The sequence below is a fragment of the Arachis stenosperma genome, chromosome 6 (assembly GCF_014773155.1).
Source record: "Arachis stenosperma cultivar V10309 chromosome 6, arast.V10309.gnm1.PFL2, whole genome shotgun sequence".
Taxonomy (NCBI): domain Eukaryota; kingdom Viridiplantae; phylum Streptophyta; class Magnoliopsida; order Fabales; family Fabaceae; genus Arachis; species Arachis stenosperma.
The window spans coordinates 132,045,084-132,060,502 of record NC_080382.1 but is presented as its reverse complement, the minus strand read 5'-3'; positions in this window follow the sequence as shown (position 1 = coordinate 132,060,502).

Below are 15,419 nucleotides of genomic sequence, written 5' to 3'. Positions count from 1 at the left end.
GTGGTTTAAGTTAGTGGTTTCTGTTGGTGGTTTATGTTAGTGGTTTTCCATGTGGGTTAGATGGTGGTTTATGTTAGTGGTTTATGTTAGTGGTTTATGTAGGTGGGTTATGTTAGTAGTTTTTGTTAGTGGTTTATGCTAGTGGTTTAAGTTAGTGGTTTCTGTTGGTGGTTTATGTTGGTGGTTTGTGTTAGCGGTTTTTGCGAGTGGTTTATGCAAACGGTTTATGTTAGTGGTTTAGGGTAGGTGATTTTCGTTAGTGGTTTTATGTTGGTGATTTGTTTGACTTTTTTATGCTAGTTGTTTTTACCGTAGCTCTTTTACGTAAACCGGTTTAGTTAAGCTGTTTCTCGTTAGGCTGGTTTATTTATGCGGTTTAGTTGTGCGGTCTATGGATTTGTTTTCTAGTTGGTTATCTTTCATGTAATGTTATGCGGTCTTATTTAGCAGAATGGTATGTTGATGATTTATGATGCTGCTTATGGTTGTGGTTGGATTTCAAGCCGGTTCTAACTGAGCGTTTCATTTTGTGAGCAGCCCCAGCGATGCATTAGGAGCATGCGGCGGCAGCAGGGCATGCGACTTGATGACAGATACGTTCCGTACTTGCAGATGGCAGGTCTATACCATCTTGCAAGGCTGAACGACCGATGGTTCCGGCTAGACGAGGCTCTTGTCAGTGCTTTCGTAGAGCGATGGCGTCCAGAGACGCACACGTTCCACATGCCTTTCGGAGAGTGCACCATCACACTCCAGGACGTGGCATACCAGCTGGGTTTGCCAGTGGACGGCCGTTACGTGAGCGGGTGCTTGTCCGAGTTCCATATATACATCGAGGGTGGCCGTCCAGCCTGGGTCTGGTTCCAGGAGTTGCTCGGAGTTATACCTCCTCCCAGCCAGGTTCAGAAGTACGCAGTGAACTGCAGCTGGTTTCAGGAGACCTTCGGGGAGTGCCCTGAGGATGCTGATGATGAGACTGTGCGCCGTTATGCCCGTGCGTACATCATGATGTTGTTGGGCACGCAGCTGTTTGCGGACAAGTCCGGGAACCGGATTCACATCAGATGGCTCCCGTACGTAGCTAGGCTGGAGGAGATGGGTACCTACAGCTGGGGTTCCGCCGCACTGGCTTGGTTGTACCGGTGCATGTGCCGAGTGGCAAACAGACATGTGGTCAAGTTAGCGGGCCCGCTTCAGCTGCTCCAGTCTTGGATCTTTTGGCGCTTTCCTCGATTTAGGCCAGCAGGATATGAGGAGTCGAGCTGGCCATTGGCATCCAGGTACTATACTATGCCTTCTCTATTTCAATTTGACATACATAACTGCATAGTCATTAATATTTCTGTTCATGTAACCAATGTGTATGGTGCAGATGGTCAGGTTACAACCCTTCCGGGAGCGAGAAGGGTCCTAGAGTGGAGATGTGGAGGCTCAGGATAGACATGTTACAGGATGGGGAGGTGAGTATGCTACTTAGCAAGTCTCCTTTTAGAATCTAGCATTTCTAGTTGTGTGATAAAGTTGCCCTGACAAGGGTGAGTTGCTTTTGCAGTTTCTATGGATGCCGTATACTACTCCGGACGTACTTCAGGTTGTGCATCCAGAGGTTTTGGAGCCTCGGCATATGGCGTTGTGGCGCTCTGTGACGGCGCTGATCTACTTTGCTGTGATAGAGTGGCATCAGATAGATCGTGTTCTTCCGCAGTTTGGTGGGGTTCAGCCCATTCCGCATCCCGCCCTGAACATTGACTTTTTGATGTCCAAGGACGGTAGAGGCGGCGATCGATGGTTCCCGTCTACTTTGCAGAGATGGCATCTCCTTTGGGACTCTCGTCAGGACTCTGTGCTGAGGTTCGACGTTGTAGGCGACCCCGGTCCTTCGCATGCGTTCCTTGACTGGTGGCGTCAGTATGGTAAGAGGTTCTTGTCTCCGGAGTCGCAGTTGGGGGATCCTAGAGCAGTTCCTATTCCATTAGAGGCCTCACAGCGGGGTCCGGGGCGAGTTCCTGACATGGATCGTCAGGAGGACGTGCCGGACAGGCGTAGGGTTGATAGGAGGATGGTGTGGGGACACGGAGGAGCCAGCGTGAGTGGAGGTGGCCTGACCTTGGTGTGCACGATGATTACGACGCCGGTCCCGCTAGAGGCGGAGGACGAGGCCGGCGAGGTAGGGCGAGGGGTCGTCCTGACCATCGGGACGACACCGACGATCAGCATCGGCCCGTTGGTGGGGTGGTTCAGGGGCTGCTGCATCTGCTGGTGCTACCACACACGATCATGGTCATGCAGGTGAGTTGTATGGTACAGGGATGGGTGCCGGGGCATACACAGGTGATGCTGTACTTGGATCAGGCCCTCTTGGAGATTATTTCGTTGGTGTGCCTGCCGATGACCAGCCTGAGCAGGGGGGACACCTTGGCGCATCCCCGGATCACAGTGGTCAGACTTCATTGGGTCAGACACGCTTGTTGGGGACTTCGGGAGTCCACGCTTCCTTGACGAGATCAGCGCCATCATGCAGGGGGAGGCCACTCCGCGCAGTGGTGGTCAGACCTCAGGCACACAGGCCCCGTTAGATGTTGATCTCAATGAGCCTCCATCCTCATCCGCTGGTCACCAGTTCCGTCTCGGAGGTACTCCTCCATCCGCCTTCACCGCTGCATCACAGTCTGTCGCAGGGATTTCGGCGACACCCCTGCATGTTGCGCCACCAGCACAGCCTGCCCCACCGGATGACGAGGATGACATCGAGGATGTGGAGCCGTTGATCCGCCGAGGTCAGAGGGCACGGGTACCCCCTCGCTGTGGCACTGGGTCGCATCTGTTTAGATGAGTCATGTTTCATGTATTTTTTCTTTAAAGTTCAATCATGTATGATAGTGGTTTGTACTTTTTTTTCCATAGTTTGGACACTTTCCAATATTTAATTTTTATTACTGAATAATATTTTATTTTAATTATTGTCTTTAAATAATACTTCTCCGCTAAGTTAACCCCAAAGAAGAGCATTTCAAACAAAGAGGCATGTTAGAGTCTTTTCCGTCATCATATTTGAAATTCGGTGACAGTGTTATGTCTTGTCACCCATTTTTTCACTCCACCAATTTTGTTCATTTACTTTATTATGTTGTAGTCTGTTCACCTATGTTTTTTTTTTATTTCTCTTGTGGGACATTCCCTTCCTACGATCAACGAATCTTGAAACAGTTTAGTGATTATTTTTTTCTTATTAAATTGTGCATCCACGGAAAGTGTTGCATTATTCATAAACAATCAAACCGGTCTGGTTCGAACTATGAATGGTGACATAGGCCGGGTTGGCGCCATAGGCCGCACCTCTTTGGCCGATTCGGATCTGCCTCGTCCATAGATAAACAGCTCAGTCAGTCTCACCCTAATTCAAACCGGTCTGGTTCGACCTATGATTTGTGTAATTCGAACCAGCCCGGTTCGATTTACACGGAAAACCCTTTCTCCCTATAATTCGAACCACCTTGGTTCGAATTACATTCATTCATAATTCGAACCAGGTTGGTTCGATTTATTAACAAATAAAATAACCTAATTCGAACCACCTTGGTTCGAATTACATTCATTCATAATTCGAACCAGGTTGGTTCGATTTATTAACAAATAAAATAACCTAATTCGAACCACCCTGGTTCGAATTACTACCATCTCTAGTTCGAACCAAGCTGGTTCGAATTATATAAAAATGCGGTCTGGCTTATTGCTGAAACGATTTTTGCTTTGGCGTATTTACGTTATTTTTTGAGCCAGTTGGCTTATTATGGTTTTTTACCCCAATAATAATTTAAAAATGAAAGAAAATATTTTATTCTATACAAAATAATTAAAAAATATATTTTATTCTATACAAAATAATTTTAAAAAATGGCTTAAAAGATGTTATGAGTACTATAAAAGTTTGTAATATTCTAGTGATGTAGGTAAATACATGATAAAAATATTTTTTCTTTAATTTCTAAATTATTAGTGACTATGTGGAGTATTTCTTTAATGTCCTAAGTCATTAGGACATTACAAATTTTTATATTACTTCTAACATCCTTTAAGCCATTTTTTAAATTATTTTGCATAGAATAAAATATTTTTTTGTGGTATAATTTAAATAAATTTATTAAAAAATATTCATGAACTATCAAGAATGGGCAGAAGAGTATTGTATAGAATTCGAATTGCTCACCATATAATTTGAATCAGAGTAATTCGAACTTCCCTATGCGTAATTCGAATCATGTAATATCTCACCATATAATTTAAATAATTTTATTAAAAAATTATCATGAATATTTTTTAATAAATTTATTTAAATTATACCACAAAAAAATATTTTATTCTATGCAAAATAATTTAAAAAATAGCTTAAAAGCTGTTAGAAGTACTATAAAAATTTGTAATGTCCTAATGACTTAGGACATTAAAGAAATACTCCACATAGTCACTAATAATTTAGAAATTAAAGAAAAAATATTTTTATCATGTATTTACCTAAATCACTAGAATATTACAAACTTTTATAGTACTCATAACATCTTTTAAGCCATTTTTTAAAATTATTTTGTATATAATAAAATATATTTTTTAATTATTTTGTATGGAATAAAATATTTTCTTTCATTTCTAAATTATTATTGACTATGTAGAGTATTTTATTTAAAATTTGAGTACATACATGTATTTACCTAAGTTATTATAACATTACAAATTTTTATAGTACTCCTAACATTTTTAAGCCATTTTTTTTAAATTGTTTTGCATAGGATAAAATATTTTTTGTAGTATAATTTAAAAAAATTTATTAAAAAATATTCATGAACTATTTCAAAATGGACAGAAAAGTATTGTGTGGAATTCAAATTGATAGCTCATTAATATTTTAAAGAAGTCTCGTAATTAAATATTTTGTTAACTTTTTTTTAACGTATGAAATAAAAATATATATTTTTTAATTTTTTAATCATTAATTTTTTTAATAAATTTTTTAATAAATTTTTTTAATAAATTATTAATTTTTTAACAGCATAATTCGAATTATACCATGAATTACTGTGTGTAATTCGAACCAAGTTGGTTCGAATTAGTGTGTGCGTGTGTTTGTGTGTAATTCGAACCAAGCTGGTTCGAATTATGTGTAATTCGAACCAAGCTGGTTCGAATTATGTGTGTGTATGTGTTTGTATATAATTCGAACCAAGCTGGTTCGAATTATGTAGAAATGGAGTTCGAACCAAGCTGGTTCGAATTATATAAAAATAGCTTCTGGCTTATTGCTGAAACGATTTTTGCTTTGGCGTATTTACGTTATTTTTTGACTCATTTGGCTTAATATGGTTTTTTACCCTAGTTTTTAGCTAATTCTTTTTTATCCTCCCTCAAACTCAGGCTGCTAAAACTTTGCAACCTGAGTTTGTCTCTAAATTTCAAAAACTTATTCGAAGAAATAACTTTGGTCATAATATCTGTAACTTACAAATCACCTAGAATATGTTCCACTCAAAGAGTCCCCTTGGCAACATGGTCCTTAAGGAAATAGAAATCCACTTCAAAGTGTTTTGAATGAGAATGCTGAACCAGATTGGCTGCCAAGAATACTGCTTCCTGACTGTCATAGTGAATCATTAGTACTGGTAGGTTTATGTTTATTTCAAGCAAAAGCTTCTTGATTGCCAATAATTCAGTGGCAAGGCTAAAAACTCCTCTGTATTTAACTTCGGTGTTAGAGCGAAAGACCGAAGTTTGCTTTTTGATGACCAAGAAATGAGACTCGGACCCATATAGACACAGAAACCTGCCGTGAATTTTTTGTCTTCCAAATTAGACGCACAGTCCGAGTCGGTATACCCTGAAATGATAAAATCTGAGGCCTTCTGGAGATGTAGTCCTAAGGTACTGGTGCCTTATAAATACCGTAGAATGCGCTTGACAGCTTTCCAATGAACTTCAGTTAGCGCTTGCATAAATTGACACACTTTAATTTGTAAATTGCAAAAGCCAATTCGGGCTGAGTAATAGTGATATATTACAGACTACCAACGATGGATCTATAGAGGTTAGGATTCTCAAAAGATGCACTATTGGTGGAGGTTAATCTAAGATTTAATGTCATAGGTGTTGGTAATGGCTTGCAATCTTCTCAATCAGCTTTCTTTATCACATTAAAAATATACTTAGATTGTGTAAGTAAGAGACCATCAACGTTTGGCCTCAGTTCAATCCATAAGAAATAATGAAGATCCCCTAAATCTTTGAGTGAAAAGAAAGCATTTAAGCTCTTAACCAAGTCTGAAATCACAGCAGCTAAGCTATCCATTACGATAATGTCATCCACGTAGACAAACAAGAAAATCGTGGAGTTACCTTTGGTTCTGTGAAAAAGAGAAACATCTGATTTGGTAGCTGCAAAACCAAGGCTGAGAAGAGAGCTAGTGAGCTTAGTGAAGCATGCTCTGGGTGCCTGCTTCAACCCATACAGGGATCAAGTTAGTTTGCACACCATTTTATCATTTCCAGCTTCATATCCAAATAGCTGCTTCATGTAAACTTCTTCCTGCAACTCCCCATTCAAAAATACATTATTAACATCAATTTGCTTAATTAGCCAACCCTTCGACAAGGCGAAAGTCAACAAAATTCTAATTGTCATTAGATGAATCACAGGACTGAATGTCTCTTTGAAGTCGAAACTAGGTGTTTGGTGACAGCAAAGAGCACGAGCCTTGCTTTGTACTTGTTAATAAAGCCATCCGGGTGATCTTTCCTTTTAAACACCCACTTATTTCTGATTGCTCGACGGTTTGGAGGAAACTTAACAATGTCCCAAGTGTTATTTCTCGTCAATGCTGCATATTCTTCATCTATGACTTGTTTCCAATGAGGAATGGTCAGTTCTTCCTTTGGTAACTTTGGTTTAAGAGGTTTTCTGATGCAAGTGAAGGTGTTGGGTTTGCTGTTCCTAGTCTTTCACCTTGTTCGCATTGGGTGTGCGTTGGTTGTGGGCTGAAAAATTAGAGGAAAAGAGGTAGTAATTGGATCAGGGTTGATTGTGGATGGATCTAATGTTGGAGTTTCATGGGTTTGTGGCTGGTCTACAATGGTTGTTGCTGGTTTGGATAGTAGTGTAGGTGTAGGTGGATAGAGTTGTGTAGTTGGTGTAAGAATTGGAGGTAAGGGCTGTATTAATAGAATTGAAGGCACTGAATGATGTTGTATTGGAACTGTCGGAGTAGTTGTTGCAGACAAGGTTGTCAAACTCGCGAGTCTAAGTAAATTCGCGGAGTTGACCTAGATTCGACTCGCGAGTTAACTCGTAGACTCGGACGAGTTTACTAGCTATGAATTCTTTAAAATTTTATATATATTTAATCAAATTTAGACATTTAAAATTAACAATTGCAATATTAAAATACAAAATAGACTAAAATAGTAGAACAAATTATAATTGATAATTTAGAATACACATTTAAATACAACAAATCAACAATTAAATATTCTAATAAACTAAATCTGAAATCCTTCGACATCTTCGTCTTCTATGACAAACACTCAAATTACTAAATCAACAATATCAAATACTAAAAATTAATAAATCCTATTCAAGTAATTTGTAAAATCAAGTGCAATAAAATTAAAGCAATACAAAGTGATTAGAAAAGCTTGTAAAATTTATATGCCTAAATCCCAATCTTTCTGAAAAAACTTAAAGCAATAAAATTACTAAATAATCAAATTACTAAATCTTAGTCTACAAGACTACAATCATGAACCAATGATAATACAGAGTGATTAAAAAGATTGTAATATCTAAATGGCTGAATTCTAATCTATAAAAATTTTAAATAATATTTAAAAAAATACTTGAATACAGCGATTCAAATGAGGAGAACAAAGTCCAAGCAACCAATTACGATTGAGAACAATGATAGCGTGAAACAGAGAGAGCAAAGACGTCATGTAGAGCAGAGATGGACGGCTTGGTGGCACGAAGCAAAGTAGAGAGCTAGAAAGTTAAAAACTTGAGAGTTTAGATGACGGCGTGATGAACTGAGGAACAGTGGCAGTGCGGTAGAGTTGCGGACGATACAAGCACAAAGCAAAGAAGTGCAAAAGAGCAATAGAGACTAGGGATGATGGCGTGAAGAAGAGCAGAGGTAGGAGAAATAGGTGAACGATGGAGAATAACAATGAACAGCGGCAGCACAATGAACAGCGGCATCACGACAAAAGGCGGCAACGTGACACAATGGGAGAGTGAGAGTTGGGACTCGAGTGAAAAATGGTGCAATGAATGAGTGAGTCTGTGTTTTGAAACCCTAAAAGGAAAACGTTTTTTATTGGGCCATTTTGGGCCAAAAAAATTGGGCACAAAGCAAACTCGCTAACTCGGCCATGGAATCGCGAGTTTGACCGAGTTTGACCGAGTCTAGCCGAGTCTACCCGAGTTTACTCAAGATCGAGTTTATATCCGAATCAACTCGATTCCACTACCTAAACTCGTAAACTCGTACGAGTTTACGAGTTAACTCGCGAGTTTGACAACAATGGTTTCAGATGTGAAGCCATAACTCTCGTCTTTGAAGGAAAATACTCTTTCTTCAAACACAACATTTCTCGTGATGATGATCTTGCCTGACTTAGTGAGGCGCTTGAATCCCTTATAATGTGGGGATGGTCCTATGTAAACTTAGGCCTCTGATCGGAATTCCAACTTGTCTTTGTTGTACGGCCTCGTGTGAGAGAAGCATAGGCAACCGAATACCTTAAGCATTGAATAAGATAGAGCTTTTCCAAACAGTCTCTGAGATGGTGAGTCAAAATTCAGAACTGAAGTGGGAAGTAAATTAATAAGCTGAGTAGCTATCACAAATGCCTCTCCCCAAAATTTCTTGGAAAGACCAGCTTCAGCCAAAAGTGTCAACCCTATTGTGGTAATATACTTATGTTTGTGCTCTAATGTGCCGTTCTATAAGAACTCGGTTTTCGGTAAACAGATTTTTCTGACTATTTTAAAATTTATTTCGCAAAATTTTAAACCACAGCCTAATAAGAAATAGTGAGGCTGGCCCAATGGTTAAAAAACTAAAATTAAAGAAAAAATAAAAAATTAAATAGAAAAAGAACATTAATAAGGTCAAAATTGACCTTTAGTGACGGTTTTGCGTGCGCCAAGAAAAATTCTTGTAACAAAAAATTTCGAAACCAGTGGCAAAAATAATTTCTACCTTGGTAATTGTATCCCATGATTAATATTAGCCATCAATTCATGATTTATTTCTTTAATAATAAATCTTAGTCATTAATTATTTTACCACACGGTAAAATTTACTCCAAACCGAATTTCTGACTAGTATTCCGCAAACGACTTCTAGAGGTCCAAAATCTTCTTACTTGCCACCCAAGTAACTTGTCTGTCCTTCTCAACCTCTGGACTGAGACTATCTCACCCTTTCATCCCTCTCTGCTATATTTTTAACCTTGAGTAACTAACTGCGGTTAACTGTGGATAAGCTCGACACGCAAGTGCTGACCAAGCTTCTTCATTTTCATGCCCCTTATTCATTGAAGCCCAGCGCTTGACCATGAAAATTTCAGTCACTTTTATCATCATAAATTTAGCAAGACTTTGATTTTTTATTTAAGGAAGCATTAGCCACAAAATTCACAAAATACTTTACACATTTTTACACTCTTTTGACCGAATTCTTGAGAGAGAAAGAGAGAAAATTCTTGCACCTATTCTCTGCGCTCCGACCTATATTTCAACTCTGATACCATTTTTCTTCATGTGTTCTTTAAGGACTCAAACTATACAAGCACAAATTCTTGCCCGTTTTCACTAATCCTTGCGTTTATATCGAAATTTCGGCTAGGTAAACTCTTGTTCTTTCTCCTTTTATTTTCTTTTTTAAAAGTAGTAGCCATGATAAATTCTTACTCTCCTCCATGTATAGAGAACTCCTCTAAAAGCACTCATGGAGCACGCCTAAGGAGTTAGAGAGATTCGAGCTCAAAGTGATTGAATTTCAACGTTTTTGCTACACTTTCAGCCAAAACAAAACTGCACCATCACCAGCTGTGCTTCTGACATTATGTGCATATTTTCTAGTATGTGAATGGTTTAATTACTGAATTACATAAGAGATGCAAACTGGCGAGATCTTATTTGAATTTCTAGCCTTGGGACTAGCAAGCAGTAGTAGCATTACCGGAGGGTTAGAGCGACTTCTTTTACTTTCACACTGCACTTCCGTATTTCCTCAGTTGCCAAGGATCACCACCAGTAGTTATAATAGTAACAGTAGTGGTAGTAGTCTTTGTCCTCACTTTGTATAGACTTTTAGAGGGTTAGGAGCTTTTGTAAATACCTATATAAACAAGTTAGAACGGGTCCCAGACTAAAGTGACTCTTGTGAGTCGAGGCCTATTAGTATAAATATGAAGTCTGTAAATGTTTTCATGTAAGCAACGACGTAACACGATGTGAATTATGATGTACTAAATGAGCTTTCGGGCATATATGTATGATATTACTATGTTCTCTGTATTTTCTATGCTTCATGTATATATTATCTATTTATCTAATACCTATTTCGTTATATCTATATATCTGACACGCGATCTCGACTAGCGCTATAGGCTCATATGTATATATTTAATATAAGGTCTAGAGTCTCTAAGAAAAACCCTGAAGTAGTGCCAGGCGGCTTGCATCAGTCATGACATGTTGGAAGCTGGGTCGTTACAAATTGTATCAAAGTAGTTTGTCTTTGGTAGAGCCTGGGGATGGACTGACCATGCTTCACCGCATGCTTTGCTTGTGTATTTCCATGCTACTAGGGTATCTCTAATGATACATTTTTCATGATGGTCTGTGAGCATTCATTTAGGAAATATTAGCACTTAAATTGGATATGTTAAAACTGATCACCTTAACGTTGATCGTTTGGTGTTAACAGGACCTCAATGTCTGCAAACAAGCATAGCCCCCGTCAATTGAGTCTGAGTTCCGAGCCAGCATTTGACCCGGCCGCCTTGTTAGAATCCATGAACGCAATGGATACAGATGTGCACGATTCCGTCGCTACAACCAACAGAGCGGTGGAAAGAATGGAAGACAACAAGGAACCGTAATGAGAATGGCCATAAAAATGAAAATGTATTGGAAAATAGCGTACTCGAGGGGGATAGGCCAATGACTTTGGCATCTTTCCTTAAAGTTAATCCTCCCAATTTCTTTAGAACCACCAACCTGACTGGGACAGATGATTGGTTTCCTGCCATAGAACGGGCTCTGTAGGTGTAACATGTCCCTAAAGGACAATAAGTGGAGTTCGCCACTTACATGCTGAAGGGGGATGCATGGTGCGGTGTTTTACAACCACAAACTAACCGGCAAGTGCATCGGGTCGTACCAAGTAATACCTTACGTGAGTAAGGGTCGATCCCATGAGGATTGATGGATTAAGCAACAATAGTGTTTGATAGGATTAGTTAGACAAATAGAAAAGAGTGTTTTGGTATTCAAAGAGCATTAAACAGTAAATTAAGAATTTCAAAAAACAAGCAGCAATGAGTTGGGAATAAAATATGGAGAAAACTGTTAAGGCTTCAGAGTTATCTATTTTTTCGGATTAACTTTTCTTGCTAACTAATTTAATCATGTATGATTTAATTCATGACAAACTATATGTGACTAGACCCTAATTCTTTAGATCTTCCTAGTCTCCTCTAAAATTCATTAACTGCCAATTCCTTGGTCAATTAAATCCAATTAGAAGGTAATGATCAAATTTCAGTTTATATGCCACAAAAATCCTAATTATCAAAAAATAAGGAGATTATATGTCACGTATTCCGTTAAATACAAATAATTAGAAATTTAGGATAATATGTTTTCAAGTTGTTGTTCAAGTAAAGAGCTTTTCCAAGTTTTACAAGAACTCAATTAGAATATGGGTCATACTTCCGTTCCACCCAAGTTCATAAAATAAAGAACGAAAACAATTATTGAAATATAAATCAAAACATGGATTAAATTAGAAAGATCAAACGAATCAATCCATACAAATAGACAGAGCTCCTAACCTTAACAATGAAGGATTAGTTGCTCATGGTTCAGAGAAGAAAACTAGGATTCTGGTAAGATGTACAGTGTTCCATCTGATGGCATCTAAATTCCTATTTATAACTAATCCTAATAAATTTAAAATCTAATTATCTAAAATTAAAAATAATATCTTTTCCTAAAAATAAGATTTAAATTTAAATTCGAATTAATTAACAAGTCTTCAGGTGATGGGTGGGGACCACTTGATTTGTCCATTCTGTAGCTTCTAATCTGTGTTTTCTAGGTTGGAAACTGGGTCAAAACAGCCCAGAAATCGCCCCAGTGTTTTTTTGCATTTTTGCACGTGGCTCATGTCACGCGTACGCGTCAGTCACGTAGACGCGTCGATGGTCTTTTCTGCGAGTCACGCGGACGCGTCGGTCACGCGGACGCGTCGTTGAGCAAATCTTCAATTCACGCGTGCGCGTCAGTCACGCGCACGCGTCGCCATGGATACCTCCAATTCACACGCACGCGTGCGCGTCGATCCTCGCAGCCATCTCCTTTTATTCTTGTGTTGCAAAAACTCCATCAAATCTAGCCGAATGTTACCTAAAATAAACAGTATTGCACAAAACTTAAAATAGCATCTATAGTGGCTAAAATATAATTAATTCTTGATTAAACTCAACAAATTAGATGTAAATTCACTAGGAAAAGATAGAGAAGATGCTCACGCATCAATGCACAACATTGGTGGCAGGGAGTAAGCCAGTTGTTGGGACAAGGAAGCGCTGAGATCACTTGGGCTGACTTTCGCACTGAGTTCTACAAGAAGTATTTTCCTCCGTCTGCCTGCACTGCCAAGGAGTTGGAATTGCTTCAGTTGAGGCAGGAAAGCATGACGATAGCTGAGTACTCCCGGATATTCGATGACTTGTGCCTATTTTCAAAATTGTGCCATATAAATCTTGTAGAATATGAGGAGTGAAAGTGTATTAACTATGAGAGAGATCTCAGGGAGGAGCTATTAGCCTTAGTGGGTCCAATGGAGATCAGAAACTTTGCTAAATTAGTCAATAAGAGTCAACTAGTGGAGGAATGTTCAAAGAAGTTAGCAGTTGCACGAGCAAATCATCGAGAGGCTGCACAATAAAGTTTTGATAGGAGACTAGCCCCTCGGGGTAGAGATTTCAAATCTAAATGGCAGTAAAAACACTGAAATCGAGCTGGAGGCGACCTTCCCATTCGTTTCAATAGTAGTAACAATAATCATGACCTATGATGGGTACAGGGAGAACAACCTCAGCAAATTCAGGATGGCCTCATATGCCCGAAGTGTGGGAAAAGTCATGGCGGTAGCCTTGCCGGTTTGGTACAAATATATGTTACTATTGCAATAAGGAGTGACATCTAGCAAAGGACTGCCGCAAGAGGATTACAGATAGGGCCTCTAGACCTCATTAATAGGGCGGAATTTTACCGTGACTACTAACAAGTGCCACTAGACCCGATCACTTCGCTTGAGGTGAGTGTTACGCTAATTAAGAACCTTAAACATAACACAAGACATAGATGTTCTTGTAATTCCTTGTGCATAGATAAAATTTTGAGGGCAAAATTTTCTTTAAGGAGGGTAGAATGTAAGAACCCGATTTTTGGTAAACAGACTTTTATGACTATTTTAAAATTTATTTCACAAAATTCTAAACCACGGCCCAATAAGAAATAATGAGGCTGGCCTAATGGTAAAAAATAAAATTAAAGAAAAAATAAAAAATTAAATATAAAAAGAACATTAATAAGGTCAAAATTGACTTTATGAGGGTAATTAATCCCCCTAAGTCAAGTTTGACTAGTAAATAATAAATATTAGTTTACCATTAGTTTATTTTTCTCACTAGAAACTTTTTGAGTCGGAAATTCACTTTTTTGTGACGGTTTTGTGTGCGCCGAGAAAAAATCTTGTAACAGAAAACTTCAAAACCAGTGGCAAAAATAATTTCTACCTTGGTAATTGTGTCCCAAGATTAATATTAGCCATCCATTTATGATTTCTTTTTTTAAGAATAAATCTTAGCCATTAATTATTTTACCACACGGTAAAATTTACTCCAAACCGAATTTCTGACTAGTATTCTGCAAACGACTCCTAGAGGTCCAAAATCTTCTTACTTGCCACCCAAGTAACTTGTCTCTCCTTCTCAGCCTTTGGACTAAAACTATCTCACCCTTTCACCCCTCTCTGTTGTGTTTTTAACCTCGAGTAACTAACTGCGGTTAACTATGGATAAGCTCGACAAGCAAGTGCTGACCAATCTTCCTCGTTTTCATGCCCCTTATTCATTGAAGCCCAGCCCTTGGCCACAAAAATTTCAGCCACTTTTACCATCATAAATTCATCAAGACTTTGATTTTTTTTTAAAGAAGCATTGGCCACAAAATTCACAAAATACTTTAAAATTTTTACACTCTTTTGACCGAATTCTTGAGAGAGAAAGAGAGAAAATTATTTCACCTATTCTCTATGCCCCCTCCCATATTTCAACTCTTCTTCCATTTTTCTTCATGCGTTCTTCAAGAACTCAAACCATACCAGCACAAACTTTTGCCCGTTTTCGCTAATCATTGCGTTTATATCGAAATTTCGGCTAGGTAAACTCTTGTTTTTTCTCCTTTTCTTTTCTTTTTTAAAAATAGTAGCCATGATGAATTCTTCTCCTCCATGTATAGATGACTCCTCTCGAAGCACTCATGGAGCACGCTGATGAGTGGATAATTTATACGCTTTTTGGCATTGTTTTTAGGTAGTTTTTAGTATGATCTAGTTACTTTTAGGGATGTTTTCATTAGTTTTTATGCTAAATTCATATTTCTGGACTTTACTATGAGTTTGTGTGTTTTTCTGTGATTTCAGATATTTTCTGGCTGAAATTGAGGGACCTGAGCAAAACTCTGATAGGAGGCTGACAAAGGACTGCTGATGCTGTTGGAATCTGACCTCCCTGCACTTGAAATGGATTTTCTGGAGCTACAGAACTCCAAATGGCGCGCTCTCAACAGCGTTGGAAAGTAGACATCCAGAGTTTTCCAGCAATATATAATAGTCCATACTTTATTCGTGATTAGACGACATAAACTGGCGCTCAATGCCAGTTCCATGTTGCTGTCTGGAGTCAAACGCCAGAAACACGTCACGAACCGGAGTTGAACGCCCAAAACACGTTACAACTTGGCGTTCAACTACAAAAGAAGCCTCAGCTCGTGGATAGATCAAGCTCAGCCCAAACATACACCAAGTGGGCCCTGGAAATGGATTTATGCATCAATTACTTACTCTTGTAAACCCTAG